An 8,738-nucleotide genomic window follows, 5' to 3' on the forward strand; every position below is an offset into this window, starting at 1 on the left:
TCCTGCCTTCAAATGTGTCCTTTGAAGGCAGCATTTTCCAGGTTTCAGACGCAGCCAATCTGTCATACCTGCTCTCTCCTCATTTCATTACTCTCTCATTTCCATCTTTCTTTTTCTCTCAGTCTTCTCTTGCCCTGTCTCTACCCCTTCTAAAGCAGAGCTTTGACTTTAAATCTTATTTCCGTCTGTCAGTGAAGAAAGTAAACATAGGGTCAACTGATATTTAGTCTATATTTTATTAAGCATTTTCTTAGACAAGTGAATTTACTGAAGGCAACGGATGCTAAATACGTTTAATAAATTAATTCACAATATGTACACACATTCATTATCTTTTGCCTAATCTGATGAAATCACTTTACAACATTTATTATATATACCTGAAATGAAAAATACCGAGGTCTGGACCACAGCGACCTCATAGCATGGTTACTGTCGCGTAGGCAGCCCGTTTACCTCAACCCTTCTGTTTACATGGTCGGATCGCTCATCAGATTAGGCATAAGATAACGAATGTGTGTGTGTACATATTGTGAAACCATGTATTAAACATATTTACCTAGCGTTCGTAGCCTTCAGTGAATTCACTTGTCTAAGAAAATGCTTAAAGCCCCAGGGCCTGACGTGCTCTTATCCCGGGGCAAAGGACAAATCAAATCACAGTACTACTAGTCAATATGGGAGCTATATTGACAGCATTTGAGAATAGCCACAATATTTGGCGCATCATACATTGTTGTTTTGTTGTTTCTTATGTTTTATGATACAACAAACTTTTGCTTCTGCATTTTGACATTGACTAAATAAGTTTATCTAGGTTGTGATTTAGTCCTGTTGTAGTTAATCAGTTTTGGACTTCAAATTTTAACGTTTGAATTTACATTGTGAAAAACAGGGTTGTGTTCTATATTGTGGTGCTCAGCAATTTTTACATAGAATCATCATCATATCGGTGTAGATGGACCAAAATAAACCATTAAAATATCAAGTAAATAAGTGTTGTGATAGTTGGTGCCACAGTGACACTCTTATGCCAAAAAGTATTGCTATACCACGATACTCAATATGTTATCCCACGGTGAGGCATTTTTCCCTGTTTTTGCACCTACACAAACTTTGAGGGTTCCCCAATCTGCCAAATCCCACTATAACCACTGAATACAACAATTATAAAACAATGAAAAACTTAAAATGTAAAACAGAGCATAAAATCCATTCAACAACACTAAATTTCCCAACATAAGCCCAATCAAAATGTGATAACCTGTCTTTAAGCACCTTTCAAGATTTCAGTTTAAAGCTTGTCCTGTCTGAATGTTTTTCACACAGCAGACGAGCCTCTTACAAAAAAATATAATGATACTGAGATTTTTGAGACAGAATTTATTAAAATAGATTAAGACAAGGTGTTTGAAACCAGCTAGAACAGCAACAACAAAAACACTGCTAGAGTGAGAGAGGGTATACAATTGTGTCAATGGACTTTTAAATCTTAGTTAGCAGCATTTATGAAAAGTTAACTAGCCCAGACACTATAGTCATTTATGACTAGCAACTTATCCGTTTCTGATTAAATTCTATAGAAGTACAGTGGATGTATATATAGTCCACTGTCATTCAGATATCAGAAACTATTTGCTTCTGAGAAGTATATTGCAATTTTATAGTAAGACTGTTTACTAAACTTTCATAGGTAACACTGGCAATTACAAAAGTTCAGAAAAAATTGTTTTAATTAAAATGTACCATTAGTAATTATAATAGGCAAAAAGAATAAGCATTAGTATGGTTAGTATGTTCCTTGATTGGTAACATTTTAAATAGCTATTTTCTGAAACCAAAAGCATAAAATAGTGAATAAGGACAACTTTGTAACCAGTTAAGAGCTCTACTGATGAGTTACTTTGCTCTTTTTGCATTTTTTGGGATAAACATTTGATCCTTGGAAAACGCAACTGTTCAATCTAGATTAACTGTTTAAACAAAAAGTGAATATATATATATATATAGTTTCCAAAAATGTTCTTTAAGAGTTTTTTTTTTATGTTAACACAATGCATTTCTTCTTGAAGTGGCTGCTTTTCTCAAAAGTCAGTAGACTTGGGGAAAATTCCAGAGTATGGCATGTGTTGCCAAAAGTGGCTTTTTTTCCTCACATTGATAGTGAGTGTGTTTGTACCCCAAGCTCAAACTCTGAGTAGGCAGAAAGAGGAGGAAGAAGAATAAACCTCTTTCATTCAAAACTGTCTAGTGTCTTGTCACCTACATGACCTCTCATAATACAGCGCGAGTGAGTAAACCTTACTCCAGTTTATCATAGATCTGTATATTTAATGTATTCTCAGTGTGCATTTATTTATACCAAAGCAGATTTATTTAGTCTTCTTCCAGTAGGCATTCAGGTGCTATAGGCAGAGAGTACATGTTCAGAATAGCATAATACTTGTTGTTCTAGCATAATGTATTACCTGTATAACCTACATTTTTACAAATAATAATAATAATTACAAATGTGTGTGTATATATATATATATGTATATATATGATTCAGGACCACATATGTATGGCCCCGATCACACTGCAGGCAAAAGTGGCCCAAATCTGATTTTTGTGGGGTTCAAGTGACCAGGTCAGACTTCTTCAGAGGTAGTGTGAACACTCAAATCTAGCCCAGATCTGATTTTTGTCAATGCGGCTGCAGTGTGAACAACCAAGGCAGATTTGATGTGACTTTTACGTCAATCTATGCCGACATTTGTCACAATTATGTGCCGGCGAGATAGCCCTAGACACAACAGACAGACCGTAACATTAAAAACTTGACTAGATATGGAGAACAGCGATGGAGTGAGTAAATGGAGGGAGAGTGAGGTGTTAGACCTAATTAGTATATGGGGAGATACTTCAATTCGAGCTAAACTAGAAGGATCCTACCGTAACCGCTCCGTTTTTGAAAAAATAGCACACGAAATGGAAGAACGGGGACACAGAAGAACATGGCTTCAGTGCCAAAGGAATGTGACAAAAGCTCAAAATAACCAATTTTGCTCTTTTTCTTTTTGTTCTTCTCCTCTTCAGCACTTGCTCATTACTGTTATGGCTTCCGTTACACAAACATTTTTTTTTTTAAGCGAAAATGCTTACTTTATAACCTCCTGAGCTTTAGTGCAACAGCCTGCTGCGTCTGATGTCACTGATATTGTTCTTTTGCACATGCGGGTTAGTTTGAAACCTCAGACAGTTCACACTGGAATCAGATTTAGGCCACATTTTAAAAGGTAATGTGAACAGCCAAACAAAAAATCAGATCTGAGCAAACAACTCAGAATTGAGCATTAAGACTTGCGGTGTGAACTATGTGGTCTAAATCTGATTTGAAAAAATCAGATCTGGGCTAGATTTGAGTGTTCACACTACCTCTGAAGAAGTCTGACCTGGTCACTTGACCCCAAAAAAATCAGATTTGGGCCACTTTTGCCTGCAGTGTGATCGGGGCCTTTGTCACACATTTATTTGAGTGCTTACTTTACAAACAGAAAATAATCACAGCGACTTTAGTTTGTAATTATAGGCTCCTCCATGCTAGCTTTAGTTTAATTGTTGGTATATATTACTGCAATAAATATAGATTTGGTTTCTGTGGTTAACCATGTGTTCATTAAACTAACCATAACTCATCCAAATTTCAAGAAAAACGCATCAATAAGACAATGACCATGTGCGTTGTTTAGCGTCATCACTCGACAACATCTTTTTTCGTGACTTTTCCTATGTAAAATTATGTATTGGCAATAGATGCAGAAACGTTGATAGCCACGAAAGTCATTGCTAAATTGGACTAATTTGGATGGCAACGCTAAAAGTGTGCGGTTTTAATAAGAGGGTTTTAGGACTTTGTGTCAGGGGGAGTAACAACAGCAATTTTGTCTGATCAAGGAGTCGATTCTATAGACTCCCAAATCGTAGTCGACTCCAAAAAACCTGGAATCGAACACCCCTACTGAACTGCCTGAGCTCAAATGTTGTGGGAGGGGCTGAGTTTGGCTGGCATCCAGGCTAATTGCTGGTGCTTCTTGCGCTAAGAAGAAATCTTAGGCAGTCATTTGGCTGGGCACTTAATGTCAAAGAAAGTTGCTTGCCTTTCTTCAAACATGGCAGAGATTAAACCTCCAACTAGCGACCCTGTTCCTACTGCTGCTGCAGCTTGCATGGAGGATGTTCACTCACATTCGTCAAATAAAGACGAATTCCCATAGAGGTTTTGAGCAGCAGGCCAGGCCAGAGGGAAAAACGGTGGCTTGTGGTTCTGAGGAGGCCTCACTTCATTCTTCGGGGACTGCCCCAGTGGTCATTAATGCCCCAGTGAATACTTGAGGTGGATTGACTGCTTGTCAACAGGTATGGCTTGCTCAGACCAGAATACCGGAGGAATGTAAAAAGACCTTGAGGGATCTACCCATCATTCCTGGACAGCTTTTTGGTCCCAATGTATCTGAGGTGTTGGAAAGACGCATGACCCCATGGTAGTCCAGGCCCCTGCTGTTCCCCAGAGGGTCCACATCAACATCCTCCCACAACCTCAAAAGGCAGAAACTTCAAGGTCTGAGACGCTAGGGCCGGTGGTCGACATTTATGACACATCATCTGAGTTACTGGGAAAACACAGGGTCAGACCCTTGATTGCGCAAACACTGTAAAAAATGAATTATGGGCCTTGTAATTTTCACAAAATAAATTGTGTATATTTTCTTAATAAAACTGTGGTTCAGTGTTGAATAGAAAATAATGAGAACATTTCACTTATAAACAAGTTTTCCTTTTTTTTAAACAATGTTGAGGGTTGAACTGAAAAATCGATTAAGCTGATAAAATTAAGGACAAAAGGTTACCTATTAATTTTACGACAATTAGCTCAGTTTTGCAGTTTTATTTAGAGACACCATTGTTAGGTCCCAGCATGCTTTGCATATGGCTGGAAACAGAGTTAATATTGAAATGAAGTGTTATTTCATGTGTTTTTGAGTGACGGGAAACATCTGATAATGTGTAATGTTCAGTTATGTTTGACATTTAAAAGAGTTTCTCTATGTTATAGTATTGATCGTTACCATTGTTGAGAATAGTAGAGCTTATGGTTAAGTTGCATGTATACTAATATTATAAAGCATGTTGCTTTGTTCAATGAGCTATAACTATGCCAATGCCTGTGTAGTAACAAGTTAGTTTTTGCTTGTGCTGTGCTGTAATTTCAGCTTAAAAATAAATAAGCACATTTCACTTAAAATATTAAGTTAATTATTTCATAGACTAAAGAATTGAGGATATTTTACATGATTTATTCAGGTATGTTTCATTTAAAACAAGCCTAAAAAACAGTTTAAAATAAGAAGTCAATAGCACATAACTTTTTTAACAGTGAATGGTTATACATTGCAGTACTCTGTGGGCCCAGGGGTGGTGAATTCTACCACATCCAGATGACTGGTTGCTCTGTGCTCAGACAAAAGTCCAATATGTTCTTGATACACAGCTGCTGCTGGACAACGTGGCCAAGTTGGGTCTCTCAGCGAACAGAGTAAAGAGTTCTCTGTCTCCTGCTCAGTTCATTGTGTCCATCAGGATGACAATCAGTTTGGTTTGTCACACGATTGGCCAGACCGACTGTATACTTTTTCTCCCATTTCTCTGCTGTGGGAGACACTTCACAGGATTCTGCAGGGCAGACACAGGGTACTTCTGATAGTGCCGTAGCGGCTGTCCAAACCCTGGTTTCCTTTGCTTCTAAACTTGTTGATGAGCAGATCGAAGCAGCTTCCTTTCAGGAGGGATCTGCCATCTCCAGTTTTGGGTCTGACCTCTGGGACCAACTCCCTGCTTGCGGACTGTGAATCTTTGGTCATTCAGTGTTTTAAAGCAGCACCAGGTAGGTTTTGCTCTCGGGGTCCACCTACAGTTGGGAAACAGTATTGTCTTCTACAACTGTCGTAAACTCTGTCATCCTACATCAGGGGATGCACTCGTGCATTTGTTGACATGACAACCATGATAGCCCTGAACACTGCAGGAGGAGTTCACATGCAGGTGTTCTGCTTGCGTCGCGTGTGAAATTTCTTCATCACAGGTACAGTGGCATATGTTTCAGCATGTCATGTGAATATAATTTCATGGGTTTTATTTTCTTTCAAACGCCAAATGATTGCAATGCTCACGTTTACAAGCCAGCGTCATTATAGTAGCCAAGTCTATTGGTTACCGTTTTACAGAATCTATATGATACTTCTATTCAATGTTTGAGTGGTAGGTAATAACCATATACCTGCAATATTATAATATCAAGCTACCGTAGATGAATCTGCACATTTGAAAAATCAATTTGCATTATAGCTTGAACCATGACTATAACATCCAGGCAAACTAATGAAATTTGGGCTCGCACGTCCGAATTTAAGGAAGTGTTGGTGGAAGTGACGTATTTGCCGTAAAGCAGTTGAATTTTGTAGTTCTTTTTGTTCTTGGGTTACTACCCGAAATCCGAAGTTTAAAAGTGTGATTAAAAACGATACAGACCCCGTCAGGCTATAGCAGACGTGTCATTCAACCTATTGTAAGTCGATGTATCACAACAAGAGTCTTGAAAATATATTATGAAGGTTGAAAAGTTACCTGGTTATGCTTTAAAGTGATACTTCACCGCTTTTTCATATTAAACTATGTTGTTCCCTTAACTAAAACGAGTTGATACCTCCCTCATCTGATCGCATGCACTTAATCGCTCTGACGCGCGATGACGATCTGATAGCATATAGCTTAGCCCACTAAGCCCAGTTCATTCACTATGGTACCAAACAGAGATCAAGTTAGAAGCGACCAAACACCTCCACGTTTTCCCTATTTAAATATAGTTACGAGAATAGTTGAACGACCTAGTATGGTGACATAAAATAAAACTTGCTGCTATTCTAAGCGGATTAAATAGGAGAACTTTAATGTATGGCGGAATAGCACTTCTGAGAGTACTTCGACTCGGCGCAGTAAAAAGTCCCGCCTCCCTCAAGATGTGAGGAAGGATGTTTCAGGAGGGACTTTTTACTGCGCCGAGTCGAAGTACTCAGAAGTGCTATTCCGCCATACATTATACTTCTCCTTTTTAATGAGCATACGCTTTGAATCTATGTTGCGGACGCGTTTACCTCAGCTCTCATCACGAGCTCATCCATGACTGTCAATGTAATCTGACTCCTGAAGCGTTTTGTTCTGTGAGACTCTCTCAGCAGCTAAATCACATATTGAACAGACACGTTCAGTTTTTAATTGTAGTGTCTGTTCTCTAACTGAACTGATTTTATGAAAATGAACGTGGTTGCGGTGGGAAAGTGATCAGTGATTCAGTAATCTAGTAGTGGTGGCTTTGGGAGTGGCCTCGTAGGGCAGCAAAGCATTCTGGGAATTGTTGTTTTCCATCCCCATGAGACAAAAATACATTTTCTGTCTTTTCTCAGTCTAGAAAGCACCAAATTAAAAAATAATTTCAGATTTCTACTACATTAATGACCCAGTTTAAATACAGATTCATCTTCCCAGCACTGAAGTACCCCTTTAAGGAGGAGCTATAGGGAAGCTCCTCTATCTAAGCAGAGGCTGTCACTGTTGAGGTTATTTCTTTGGCCTACAAGAAGGCTCTGCAACCCATGCCTGGGATGATCACTTGCCATTCCACCAGGGCTGTGTCCTCTTCATAGGCTGTTTAGGGGTGTTTCTCTACGGACCTCTGTGTGGCAGCAACATGGTCCTCTCCTTGTACATTTGCAAACTGGCTTGTATTGCGATTATCCACTTATGTAACGCTGGATGTGGTGGTCATTCAGAATTCACCAAAACATGGTTACATTTGTAACCAGCATTCTTTGTGCATGGCCTGCCTGTTAAAAATGGCCAATACTTGAATATAAAAGTTTAAAGGATCAAACACATTAAGAAAAAACACCTTCAAGGTAACACAAGACATTACAATAATGCAATAGATTAAAGACTAAAGGTGACAGCCAATGAGGTTGTTGCTTCCAAAATGTGGAATACTCTTCCTTTAGATTTAAGATATGTGGACACTGCAATTTTGTTTTTTAAAGCAGCTAAAACCCACTTATGTAAACATGTTTAAAGTAAAAATGTTTTTCACTCTTATTTTGTTTTCTTTTTTTATATTTGGATGTAAAGCACTTTGAGACTTTTGCTCTAGAATGGTGCTGTAGAAATAATAATAATAATAAAAAATCTATTAAAAACAAAACGATTTAAATAAAATATAATCATGTAGCACAGGGACTTCTGGAACTATCCTTTCACTGTTAGTTCATAATTTTTACTCGCAAAAACCATAAATGTGTCAGTAATTTACAGTTAAATGAACATTTAAATTGTTACTCCCTTACTATGAGCTGAACATTAAGCATTTTGACTATAGAAAGGAAGAGATGGTGATTCTCATAGTGAAATAATAATGACATTTATGTTGTTTTGTCAAAACTAAACTATATTGCCAGAAGTATTTGGACACCCCTCCAAATCATTGAATTCAGGTGTTTCATTCACTTCTATGGCCACAGGTGTGTAAAATCAAAAACAAAAAAAAATCAAACATTTGTGAAAGAATGCCACCTATGCAATAAGTCCTTTTGCGAAATTTCCTTTTCTCATTATCCCACAGTCAACTGTTAGTGGTATTATAACAAAGTAGAAGC

The sequence above is a fragment of the Pseudorasbora parva genome, chromosome 21, assembly GCF_024679245.1.
Source record: "Pseudorasbora parva isolate DD20220531a chromosome 21, ASM2467924v1, whole genome shotgun sequence".
In the NCBI taxonomy this organism is placed as follows: Eukaryota; Metazoa; Chordata; class Actinopteri; order Cypriniformes; family Gobionidae; genus Pseudorasbora; species Pseudorasbora parva.